This window comes from Anopheles merus, unplaced genomic scaffold, assembly GCF_017562075.2.
Source record: "Anopheles merus strain MAF unplaced genomic scaffold, AmerM5.1 LNR4000200, whole genome shotgun sequence".
Lineage (NCBI taxonomy): Eukaryota > Metazoa > Arthropoda > Insecta > Diptera > Culicidae > Anopheles > Anopheles merus.
The window spans coordinates 914-15,565 of NW_024427780.1; positions in this window are offsets into that span (position 1 = coordinate 914).

Genomic DNA, 14,652 nt, shown 5'->3' on the forward strand with positions numbered 1-14,652 from the left:
GTGCTGGACCGCAGACTAAAGCAGCCTTCTTTCCTACACGCACACGCCTTGCATCTATGCGTGTGTATGTGTGTGTTGAGAGAGTGTGCGCGCGTAATTTCAGACCCGGTCAAACAGAAGGAGGACGCAGTTGCGATGGGTTGGAGTACCGTAATCAAGAAAATTTTCTTAATTAATTTCTTACATACTCCTTTCTCCGGTACGCTTCCTTTGCCACTGTTCTTTGCGGTGCCTTCGTGTGGACTGCTGGAAAAATCCCGTCCTTTCCCACCTCACACGTACATAAAGCGTCTATACGCACCTCATCCACCCGCATACCCATTGCTACCGACAAGCCCCAGAAATCTAACTTAATTTATGTGCATACTTTGTTTTGGCGTCCTGACAGTTTTGCCTTCACTTTCCTCCTCCAGTTCAATCAATCTCTCTTGTTCTCTCTTACTGTCGTCCACACTTGTTTTCCTGGTCCTTGTTGGTTGATGTGTTGGTCATCCGATGTTGGTTTAGTTTGACCGAAGAACAACGAACAACGTCTGCACGCACACTGCGTCATCTAGGTTCCAAAAATGGCAAATCTATTGGTACCCTACCGAACGTGACACGCTCGTGTTATCAAGAAGTGAGAAAAAGCAATTTCACTTCACAGTTTAGTCAGCTCCAAAAGCAGTTCTAAGGAGTTGAATACAGTTTGAAGTGTGCTGTCACTCATTCGGTTTCTCATTTAGAGAATGAAAAAGGATTAAAAAATCCTTTTTTTTTTTTCCCATACTTTTGCATTCGCCTTTGCTAATACAGTTTCAAATTGTCATCAATAATAAAGATGAAATTCATAGCAAAACAAATTAAAAAAAAAACAGATATAGAAAAGGAATTCAATTGTATGGTTACTACTGATAAACATAGCAAATAAAATAAAAATAATGTAAGAAATCCTCACAAATACAAAAATATAATAGATCCTATGCAGCTCTATGCATTTGTATTGTCAAGTAACTTGTTCAGTCTGCAACGCTTCATTTATGGTAACAGTTATGTATGTCGTTTTTGAGCCAATTAGGTTAAGATTGCTTTGGTTAATTGATCTGTAGATTTACTCAATCAAAAATGAACATTTAGTATGTGAATTTAATTAAACAACACATAAATAGAAGCAAAAATGGTAGATTAGAGCAGGGTTTAAAATAATGTATGCTGTTCCACCCGTGTCTTCAAGCTTAATTTTTTCCAAAAAAAAATTGTTTGTTTAAAAAAAAAAATGGCATTTTTGTCCATCGATCATAAATGTACCAATTGTTTGACTTCAAATTATAGAGTTTTTGACCATTTTGAACTGAATATGACAGACCAACTATGATAATTTTTAGTTGAAACACTTTTTCGGTGCTCAGAAAGATTAACTCAATCCAGCGTCAACATTTTAACCCTGGCTTGAGATCTGCCCACAATATTTGGAAAACACTGTGAAAAAGTTGAGATTATCATCAATTTAGTTAGCCATTGCTTCTTATATTATATTTGTATATTTGTATATTTATTAAATGATCGACGGACCTCATAAGCCCTCTCGATATATGTAAGGGTACAATAGGAATATAACATAAATAGTCACACGCTTTATTATACATTTAATGCAGCTGTTCCTTATTTGAATGAACCATTGATATTGAGGTTAAGGTGTTTACTGACCCTCTTTGATGTTACTTTGCCACAATACATAGTCTGACACGTATTTTTTCGTCGTTGCATTCAATCAATACACGATTGAACTGTAATCTACCATAATGTTTCTTTGATTGTTTGCCGGCCAATCTTTCCCTTTCACTGCTAAAAACATATCGTTATTTTTGCATCCACACGATACGAGCGTTATCCTAAACAAAACGTAAAAATTTTACAAAATTATTCGTATTTTCAGTTTGATACCAAGAGATACCACCGAAACTATGTTCTTTCACAGGTAGTAAACCCAAAATTGAGTAAAAGTACAAAATGCAAATGCAATAAAAGTACAAATCGTGCCACCCAGTAACGTGGGTAACACTATTTTTCGAACAGGTTCAACGATTGTCAACATCGTACGTACAATTCAAATCCGTAAACTCTTTTCGATTTGGTAACACTAGGTTTGAACGCGTAAAATCCCAACTTGAATCTGCAAAATGTATAATGGGTGGCAAGACAGCCAACATACATTTTCCAGATTTTAGTTGGGATTTTACGGGTCCAAAACCTAGTTTTACAAAATTGAAAAGAGTTTACGGATTCGAATTGTATGTACGTTGTTGACAATCGTTTCACGTGTTCGAAAAATAATGTTACGATGATGAGCTGGCTTGAAACCCTGTATCTATTAAACTTATACATTTAACTTTTAGGACATTTAAGAATGAAAAATTATACGTCCCCGCACAGGATGTAAACAAACAAATGTCAGCACTACATAATCGCTGAACTTGTCAAAGCCTACTTCCGAACAAATTTATATTTCGCTGAAAGAGTTTATTATATGCCTGAACAAAACTACAACTCGCTGAACATGTCTACATAATCCTCGAAAACCTGGACGGGCCTTGTGCGAGCTGATTATCCAACTGATCAACCTGTTGAAGCAAACAATTGTAGCGTTATGCTTCAAATGGCTTTTGGTAATGGGAAACTATGGCAATTCCCTTTTGTCGGTACAGCTCCCAAACCATCTCAGATTATGAATTATGATATCGTTTGGCTGCTTGTATATCATAAAGCCATTAAATGCTGATGTATAAAGACGTCCATAATTATAGTTTTTGCTTGTTCAAAGTTACCTCCTGAGAAATTATTTTACGTTCGAAAAAATATGTTGTGATCAGTGAGAATCTGAGATCTGAGAATCTGAGAGATCAGAAGCAACTGAGATCTAACTTCCCAAACTTTATTACAATTAGTTTTAGTAATAAGAATTACCTATCTTTTACTTTGCTTGGATGATATTATTACATAAAAAACAATATCACCAATCGTAATACTTGATATCGTTTACCAATTGTTTTGTTTTTTAATTTTTGATAATGGAATAATTTAAGTGCAAAATTTACTGACCCGCAGATCTGTATCATGTACAAAATTTGGCCCTCTATTTCAAAAGCTTGCCGACCGGTGCTCTATAGCAGGGGTTTTCAAACTACGGCCCGCGGGCCGCATGCGGCCCCAATAGCTTATAATGCGGCCCACGATGACTTTGCCAGAGTTAAAATAAATATTACGTTATTTTGATTTTTTTAAATAAAATTGTTTTTTTACTTTTCTTAGACAAAAACCAAGCTTTAGTAACACGAAGCTGTACAATTATTGTAGGTATTTTGTTATAACAACGAGATTTAAACGTTCACTCATCAGTTAAAGGTAGCGTCAAATGGCCCTCAACATAGTTATTTTGAAGCACGGCCCAAGAGCTGAAAAGTTGGACTCCCCTGCTCTATAGCATCAATTGTTGACATTATGCATCCAGTTTTGTTTCGATGGCATACGTTTTGACTGAAATCATCACAGTTCTATAATAATTCGTACTGGAAATAATTCGTGCTAAAGAATAGAATACCACACACCAATAATAGAATAGAATACTAATAATAGAATACCATTGTAATGAACATGGTTTATTTTGGAATAAAAAAGTCTAGCAGGAAATAATTAGTAGCTGAGCGTCAATTATTTTCTAAAATTATGAAAAATTTTACTTTTTCAGCGACTTGTATAATTTTTTTCCAAAACATTTATGATATTGAAAACAATTATTTCACTTTTAAAACAAATAATACAGAAAATAATCACTCGCATAACGAGTGAGCCAGTTGTTAATAATTATTAACTATCGATTTTCTGACACAGTGTTGTTTCTTGTGATTCCAAAAGAGGCCGACACAGAATGTGTTTAGTGTGGTCAGCGTTTACCACTGATCAGGATGAGCATTCCGAAGGGTCTCGATCTAAGCTAAGCGAAAGATACAAGGTTACTCTATAGTCAAATCCCACGACAAGTGACGGATTTTGTAGTGTCTAAATTAAAAAAAATGACAAGAGATTATTGTTTTACTGAAACAATAATTTACAGCAGACGAGTCCTGTTGCAGTGTGCAACAGCGCTGTAATGGTTTAAACTCGTTGTGTGGAGTTCCACTGCATTTTATTAGGAAGGCCTTTTCTATAAGAGCCCTAGCTTTTCCAAAACTATCCTGAAGTGAAACTAATTTATAATGTTTCTATAGCTCCTATGCATTTTGTAATTCCCACACTTTTTACTGCAATAATTGATTATTATTCATTCCGGAATGTAAATATTTGCATTGTGTCATAGAAAATATAACACTTTCCGTAATTCTGATCTGACGGCAGGCTATTTGACAAAGCTTGATAAAGCTTGGCCTCCGTTTGTCAGGTAATGCAAATGTTTGAAAACCCCCTTGTTCAGTTATAAATGTAAAAGAGACAAATCGAGATGTCAAACACGCATCATATTGGGGTTTCAACGTCTTGCACGCACACTGCGTCATCTAGGTTCCAAAAATGGCAATCTATTGGTACCCTACCGAACGTGACACGCTCGTGTTATCAAGAAGTGAGAAAAAGCAATTTCACTTCACAGTTTTAGTCAGCTCCAAAAGCAGTTTCTAAGGAGTTGAATACAGTTTGAAGTGTGCTGTCACTCATTCGGTTTCTCATTTAGAGAATGAAAAAGGATTAAAAAATCCTTGTTTTTTTCCCATACTTTTGCATTCGCCTTTGCTAATACAGTTTCAAAATTGTCATCAATAATAAGATGAAATTCATAGCAAAACAAATTAAAAAAAAAAACAGATATAGAAAAGGAATTCAATTGTATGGTTACTACTGATAAACATAGCAAATAAATAAAAATAATGTAAGAAATCCTCACAAATACAAAAATATAATAGATCCTATGCAGCTCTATGCATTTGTATTGTCAAGTAACTTGTTCAGTCTGCAACGCTTCATTTATGGTAACAGTTATGTATGTCGTTTTTGAGCCAATTAGGTTAAGATTGCTTTGGGTATTGATCTGTAGATTTACTCAATCAAAAATGAACATTTAGTATGTGAATTTAATTACAACACATAACATAGAAGCAAAAATGGTAGATTAGAGCAGGGTTTAAAATAATGTATGCTGTTCCACCCGTGTCTTCAAGCTTAATTTTCCAAAAAAAAAATTGTTGTTTAAAAAAAAAATGGCATTTTTGTCCATCCGATCATAAATGTACCAATTGTTTGACTTCAAATTATAGAGTTTTTGACCATTTTGAACTGAATATGACAGACCAACTATGATAATTTTTTAGTTGAAACACTTTTCGGTGCTCAGAAAGTTAACTATCCAATCCCAGCGTCAACATTTTAACCCTGGCTTGAGATCTGCCCACAATATTTGGAAAACACTGTGAAAAAGTTGAGATTATCATCAATTTAGTTAGCCATTGCTTTATATTATATTTGTATATTTGTATATTTATTAAATGATCGACGGACCTCATAAGCCCTCTCGATATATGTAAGGGTACAATAGGAATATAACATAAATAGTCACACGCTTTATTATACATTTAATGCAGCTGTTCCTTCATTTGAATGAACCATTGAATATTGAGGTTAAGGGGTTTACTGACCCTCTTTGATGTTACTTTGCCACAATACATAGTCTGACACGTATTTTCGTCGTTTGCATTCAATCAATACACGATTGAACTGTAATCTACCATAATGTTTCTTTGATTGTTTGCGGCCAATCTTTCCCTTTCACTGCTAAAAACAATCGTTATTTTTGCATCCACACGATACGAGCGTTATCCTAAACAAAACGTAAAATTTTACAAAATTATTCGTATTTTCAGTTTGATACCAGAGATACCCACCGAAACTATGTTCTTTCACAGGTAGTAAACCCAAAATTGAGTAAAGTACAAAATGCAAATGCAATAAAAGTACAAATCGTGCCACCCAGTAACGTGGGTAACACTATTTTTCGAACAGGTTCAACGATTGTCAACATCGTACGTACAATTCAAATCCGTAAACTCTTTTCGATTTGGTAACACTAGGTTTGAACGCGTAAAATCCCAACTTGAATCTGCAAAATGTATAAGGGGGCAAGACAGCCAACATACATTTTCCAGATTTTAGTTGGGATTTTACGGGTCCAAACCTAGTTTTAAAATTGAAAAGAGTTTACGGATTCGAATTGTATGTACGTTGTTGACAATCGTTTCACGTGTTCGAAAAATAATGTTACGATGATGAGCTGGCTGAGAAACCCTGTATCTATTAAACTTATACATTTAACTTTTAGGACATTTAAGAATGAAAATTATACGTCCCCGCACAGGATGTAAACAAACAAATGTCAGCACTACATAATCGCTGAACTTGTCAAAGCCTACTTCCGAACAAATTTATATTTCGCTGAAAGAGTTATTATATGCCTGAACAAAACTACAACTCGTGAACATGTTACATAATCCTCGAAAACCTGGACGGGCCTTGTGCGAGCTGATTATCCAACTGATCAACCTGTTGAAGCAAACAATTGTAGCGTTATGCTTCAAATGGCTTTGGTAATGGGAAACTATGGCAATTTCCCTTTTGTCGGTACAGCTCCCAAACCATCTCAGATTATGAATTATGATATCGTTTGGCTGCTTGTATATCATAAAGCCATTAAATGCTGATGTATAAAGACGTCCATAATTAGTTTTTGCTTGTTCAAAGTTACCTCCTGAGAAATTATTTTTACGTTCGAAAAAAAATAGTTGTGATCAGTGAGAATCTGAGATCTGAGAATCTGAGAGATCAGAAGCAACTGAGATCTAACTTCCCAAACTTTATTACAATTAGTTTTAGTAATAAGAATTACCATCTTTTACTTTGCTTAGATGATATATTATTTAAAAACAATATCACCAATCGTAATACTTGATATCGTTTACAATTGTTTTGTTTTTTATTTTTGATAATGGAATAATTTAAGTGCAAAATTTACTGACCCGCAGATCTGTATCATGTACAAAATTTGGCCCTCTATTTCAAAAGCTTGCCGACCGGTGCTCTATAGCAGGGGTTTTCAAACTACGGCCCGCGGGCCGCATGCGGCCCCAATAGCTTATAATGCGGCCCACGATGACTTTGCCAGAGTTAAAATAAATATTACGTTATTTTGATTTTTTTAATAAAATTGTATTTTTACTTTTCTTAGACAAAAACCAAGCTTTAGTAACACGAAGCTGTACAATTATTGTAGGTATTTTGTTATAACAACGAGATTTAAAGTTCACTCATCAGTTAAAGGTAGCGTCAAATGGCCCTCAACATAGTTATTTTGAAGCAATACGGCCAAGAGCTGAAAGTTGGACTCCCTGCTCTATAGCATCAATTGTTGACATTATGCATCCAGTTTTGTTTCGATGGCATACGTTTTTGACTGAAATCATCACAGTTCTATAATAATTCGTACTGGAAATAATTCGTGCTAAAGAATAGAATACCACACACCAATAATAGAATAGAATACTAATAATAGAATACCAATTGTAATGAACATGGTTTATTTTGGAATAAAAAAGTCTAGCAGGAAATAATTAGTAGCTGAGCGTCAATTATTTTCTAAAATTATGAAAACATTTTACTTTTTCAGCGACTTGTATAATTTTTTTTCCAAAACATTTATGATATTGAAAACAATTATTTCACTTTTAAAACAAATAATACAGAAAATAATCACTCGCATAACGAGTGAGCCAGTTGTAATAATTATTAACTATCGATTTTCTGACACAGTGTTGTTTCTTGTGATTCCAAAAGAGGCCGACACAGAATGTGTTTAGTGTGGTCAGCGTTTACCACTGATCAGGATGAGCATTCCGAAGGGTCTCGATCTAAGCTAAGCGAAAGATACAAGGTTACTCTATAGTCAAATCCCACGACAAGTGACGGATTTTGTAGTGTTTCTAAATTAAAAAAAATGACAAGAGATTATTGTTTTTACTGAAACAATAATTTACAGCAGACGAGTCCTGTTGCAGTGTGCAACAGCGCTGTAATGGTTTAAACTCGTTGTGTGGAGTTCCACTGCATTTTATTAGGAAGGCCTTTTCTATAAGAGCCCTAGCTTTTCCAAAACTATCCTGAAGTGAAACTAATTTATAATGTTTCTATAGCTCCTATGCATTTTGTAATTCCCACACTTTTTACTGCAATAATTGATTATTATTCATTCCGGAATGTAAATATTTGCATTGAGTGTCATAGAAAATATAACACTTTCCGTAATTCTGATCTGACGGCAGGCTATTTGACAAAGCTTGATAAAGCTTGGCCTCCGTTTGAGTCAGGTAATGCAAATGTTTGAAAACCCCCTTTGTTCAGTTATAAATGTCAAACAAGAGACAAATCGAGATGTCAAACACGCATCATATTGGGGTTTCCAGGTCTCTTCCGTATGTGCACATTATTACAGGGTTTCCAAGTCAGTTTTGAATGTAAATATTGTTATTCACCGCGTGTAAAATGTTATTGCACACTGATTTGATTTGTCATTTGCATCATGATAATTTTATTTTCTTGAGCATGATTTTCAACACTTTAACGGGCCTGCCATCGTTTTTCACCGAAGTTTGAAGTCGGATCGCATCACCCGTTGACAGTTGAAGTGTTGAAAATGCTGGTGAAATTACAAATTATTAAGATGAAAACGATACATCAGAGTGATGTGAAATATCTTTTTGCACTTGGTCTTCAAGTGACCAGGAAAACCCTGTATTCACCGCCTCACAGATGTTTTTCAACAGCTTTCATACATTGTATTGGCATCACTATAATGTTTCAGTTCTTCTACATAACTTTCAATACATCAGAACTATCAAACTCAATCCAGCTTGAGACGTGTTGAAAATAATGTGGAAGAACTGAAACTGAACTATTGTGATGCTAATGCAATACAGGCTTTCCCAAGTCACTTTCGAATGTGCACATAATTATTCACGGCATCCAAGATGTTTTTCAACAGCTGTCAAATGGTTTATTTGTTTCAAAATGAAATTTCAGTTTCAACACATTATTTCGAACACATAATAAAGAACTGACAAATTCAATCCAGCTTGGCTCGTGTTGAAATGCATACGGGAGAAATTAAAAATTATTGTGATGGTAATTAAATATCAGATTGATGTGGATTAACATCTTGCTAGCGGTGTATAACAATGTTTACATTCGAAAGTGACTTGGAAAACCCTTTATTAGATAACTTTTGAAAAACATGTCGTAAGCAATGAAAAATTTCATTTACATTGGAAATTGACTCGGAACCCCTGTAATACCCGATATGAGATTTGTTACTTCTTCTCTCACAATCGAGTCACATAATAGCCGTTGTTAATTATTATTAACGACCTATTCGCTCGCAAGGTGTTGTTCCCAGTAATTATCGATAGAGGGCTACACGGCCCGCGTTTAGTGTGGTTAACGTTCAACACTGATCGGGCCGAGTATTCCCGAACGCTTACGATCGAAGCTACAGGAGAGAACAAAGTTCATTCTTTCTCCTAAGCCCGAGACAAACGATGGATTTTTAGCTTCGCAACTAAAAATATCGATGCATAAAAAACGCTTGTTTTAATAAAAACAATTTACTTCGGCTGAAAGAAAAAATCATGTTGCAGTGTGCAACAGCCGTGATAATCATTGAATGTAGAATCTTAAAGTTTCTATAAATAATCATGTTCATTGCAATCATTCAGGAAATGGCTAATATGAACAACGCACACTGAATATCACTCTTTTTTAAGAAAACACAGTAATTTGGATAGAACGTGAATTTATCATACATCTTGTAACGATATTTGCATTGCATTTGTTTACGTTTGAACACTTTAAAAATAAAAATGGCCATAATTGAAGTAAATAACAGTAATGAGAAGCTGAATAATGCTCATATGAATAACAAACTGGTAACTTACTAATGGGGCTAGTTAACTTTGAAAACTCTTCCCAAAGGGTCAAACTCATTAAAACAAAATACCCTCGGGTACACCGTCCATTCTTCTTCTTTTGCTGTTTGCGAAAATGTATACCATTCTAACGAACAGCTACGAGTAGAAGATAGAGAGACAGTTGAAGAGTCACGCAAAAGACGCGCCCTGAGCTATCCTTTAACGAAGCATAAAAATAAGAGCCCATTTTAAGCATCAACTTCGCACGAAGATGTGCAGTGATTGCTTCGCATTGCAGTGGAAAAGTGGCCAAACTCTTTAGCCGACGATGAAGATTATGAAGAGGTGCTTCTCCGACATATCTGTATTTACCAAGTATGGAAACTATGTGGGAACAAAAAAATGTGTATCTGTGTATTTTTGCAAGATGTACAGGCGGTCCCCGAGATACACGGTTAATGGGGACCGGCCGCAAAATACCGCGTATCTCGAATTTCCGCGTAAGTCGAATCTTGTGATTTCCAGCCAAAATATCACTAATTTTCGTGCAATTTTGCAAGTAGGGGTGGTTTTAGCCACCAAATTAATTATTTGATATGTTTCTAATGAATTTAACAGTTTTAAACCTTTTGAAATGGTATTTAACATTCGATCAATACGGAAATTATTTGGTATTTCACAATGGATATGTCAAATCAGTACAATTTGCTCAAAGATCTGTCAGATTTGGAAAACCGCGTATCTCCGAATCCGCGTATAAGAGGTACCGTGTCTCTCGGGGACCGCCTGTATATATTATGTATGTGTGTATGTATGTATGTATGTATGTATGTATGTATGATGTATGTATGTATGTATGTATGTATGTATGTATGTGTGTATGTGTGTTTCAGATAACATTTGTTTCAGTGATGTTCAGTTCAACATTCAGTATTTTACCGAGGTACGTTATTTTTAAGCTCCAAATACATCCGCGTAACCCCGCGTTATAGGAAGGACTTTTAAACTTTTGCAAATAGCGGTTTATTCCTCGTGTGACACTTTTTGTAGCTAATTTCACCGATTTCGCACATACAGGGTTTTCGAGATAAATTTGACAGTTTCTGAGGGAATAGGAAAGGATTTTTTATCAAATTTATGTTAAATATTAAAACAAATCTACAAAGTTTAGCTTACCATGTTTGCCGCATTTTTTTATGGCCGCAAACACGGCCTTTATTCTGGCCACCAGCTCCGCTTTGGTATTGCAGGACGCCCAGTTGGTGTCCCGCTCAACTGTGCCCCACACAAAGTAATCCATAGGATTAAGGTCAGGGGAGCTGGGTGGCATTCGTATGACCGGCACGAACCATCATAACACACGTTACGCGCTTGTACAATTCAGACGGGTTCCACATATTTAGGGAACTAGACATTTTTTTGGGCCGGTCTGGTGGTACAGTCGTCAACTCGTACGATGTAACAACATGCCCATCATGGGTTCAAGCCCTGAATAAACCGTGCCTCCATATGTAGGACCGACTATCCTGCTATGGTAATAATAAGTCACTGAAAGCCAAGCTCACTTCACTAGTGGGTACAGGCAGGCCTTGACCGACAGCGGTTGTTGTGCCAAAGAAGAAGAAGAAGACATTTTTTTCACTTGTTCGCACAACTTTTAGCAATCGAATGACATACCCTGAGACCCTGAGATATAAACCCAAAGGCCAGGTGTCAAATTTGTCTCGAACACCCTGTATCTGTCAAACATAGCAATCTGCATTTCGAATCAGACGACGCGGAACTCAATAGACTCTTTATTCTTCCTTGTCTCTCTTTTTCTCCTTTCTTCTCTCTCTCTCTCTCTCTCTCTCTCTCTCTCTCGAACGAACGAACGAACGAACGAACGAATGAACGACCTGGAATGAATGGACCTGGTTTATGTAAACGCCTTGGTTCTTTATTGCGACGGGTAGCACGTTATTTTTATGAACACCTCATTACAATTTGATTTTTAAAGAACCGATGAACCTTGATTAGAACTGAACCGAAAGAATCTTACGGTTCTGGTTGTTGGGGCACACCTCCACTATGAACGTTAAAATCTGCAGCCGGTAGATTAACGCAAAATGCATCAATTAGTCAATAAACAAAAAGGAGTTTTGCTATAGTTGCCATTCATTACCAGTTGACTAAACTGCATGCAAAAGAACCAAATTAATAAATAAAATCAACAATCACTAGCAAATCATTGACCATTTATCAATTTACCTTGAGTGAAAAAGCCTAAATGCCGGGCTACATTGATCGTACTCCGTAGTGTAATTTTGATTTTCACTAGCGCATCTGGCGGCGGCTGGTGGAAGCTTTTTTTGGTCATCAAGGGAATGGTCGCACCGGATCTCAAAATTAAGTAGTTTTTTCATCGTTTTTAATGCGAAAATGGCTGAAATACTTGCACAATATATTTATCTATCAATTACAAAGCTTTTCCAGTCCAGTTAAAGTAAAAAACATGGAAAAATAACATATTTTCTGGAGCGGCTCCAAATTGTTTAGCAAAATGCTTCGGTTAGCCGCCGCCAGATGCGCTAGTGAAAATCGAAATTACACAAGACCTCTTATTTGTTTTAATTTATATTTTCTTTGGAGTACAAGTTTTCAATATGATCAGAGTTAAAAAACATTTCCCTGTGAATAATTTATTTTATTACGCGATTGCTCACGATCATAGCACGACGTGTTTTTGTTATATCTAGCATATTGTGTTCAAACGTGCTCTGCGGTCATACCAACCTATACAGGCTTTCAATACTAATTCCGTAACACCCAGCCGGATAATCAGTCCTTGCTACGAGGGGACGGACCATTCTAGACTTGAACCCACGACCGGCATGTTGTTAAGTCGTTCGACCTGACGACTGTAACACTGGACCACCACTTGTTATTGAAAACTAATATCTGATAAATGATACCTAAATAAATAAATAAAATATTTAAATTGAATAGCACACATACATCTACTTAATAAATATCATGTAATTTATTATGTTCAAGATATTTTACGTCAAGCTGGATTCTATCCATACACACAATACAATGTGCTTAGCTGCTATAAAACGCTTCGAACGTTATTCGTAGTACTTAATTCTAATTATTTTAATTCAGCAGTTACCATAACTAAGACAACTATTTTTGGCAATTTATTTAAAATTGAGAAGAGATAAATAAAAACATGTTAATGTATGTTTTGTATGCACTGGTATTTTACGAATTTGCAAGTTTATTTCCAATTTTTTAAACTATTATTACACAACCTATTACAAAAAAACGGATTTAGGGCCTCAATATAACTATAATAAACAACATAACTAGTTATACGATTAGTTGGAGGAATCCATTTGTGTTGCGCGTTTGTTTGATGCAAATTAAAGAAAAGTAACAGCGGTTTATAAATGGAATGAGCAGCATAATTGCTACTGACCGGGCTTCAAACTGTTCCCAAGTTGTTGGACTGCTGTTATGAAAGTACCAAATGACCTGTAATTAACAAGAAGGATACAAAGGTAACCAGACGCCGATCGCAATCCGAAACTATCAAAAATTGATTAGAAAACGAGCTGCATCACAGGCGCGCTCACACCAATCAGCGGAGAAAGGACTAAATTTATATTGTCGTTTTAGATATTGATCATTGAAAAAAAAATACATCAAATATATCAATATTTGTTATTTTAAACTAATTCACTTAAGCAATACGGCTAATTTGGAGCGTTCCTACTAAATAGAACAACAATAGAATAACAATCAATTCACGAGACTTGTTTGGTAGCTTCTGCTAATTGAAACACTTTATACTTTTTAAACAGTATAACAGCATTTGTATTTCCTTCTTCTTCTTCTTATTATAATTTTTTTTTTAAGAAGAATGATTGGCGCAAAAACTGTTTTGGGTCTACATTTACCTGCTTTTCCTCGAATGGGCCATATTACCTATCCACGGTCTGTATGGGGCTTAAACCCATGACGGGAATGTTAAGTCGTACGAGATGATGATTTTTATTCATGCGACCGGCAAATATGTGAGCCAATTTGCTCCTGCATCTATATTTTATAGAAATCACCTGATTACAGAACCTTTCTAAGTGAAGATCACATCGGTGTATGATTTGATATCTTTGTAAATACATCAGACCATCGACCGTGCGTTTCAAAGCAAGATATAAGTCGAATATCTTGATATAAATATTAAAGTTTGAGTAGTTTGAGAATACTGATAAATTTGAATGTAACGGATATCAATGAAAAAATAAAAAAAAACTCGCTTTTAGCAAAATGACAAATATAAACTGTCATAATTAAAATCGTCGTAATTGGGAATCGTCGTAACTCAACTGGGTGGTAAATTAAGGGTATCCTGTATTCGGCTGTATATTGTAAAACTTTTTCATGTAACATGAATCAATTCATTTTCTTTAGTTTCTCAGCTATATGTTACTTACATTCTGCTCTATGTTACTGTGAACATAAAGTATCCAGATACAAGCGAACATATAATAAAATGATACTTCAAATGGGTTCTACTTGTTTCTTCCCATTGTCTTTATCCTGCAGTATGCGTCCTTAAACAGTGACATTTATCCTTCATGCATTTTGTCACAAGATACTCTGAATGTCGTTTTGCAGCATATCCTTTTCG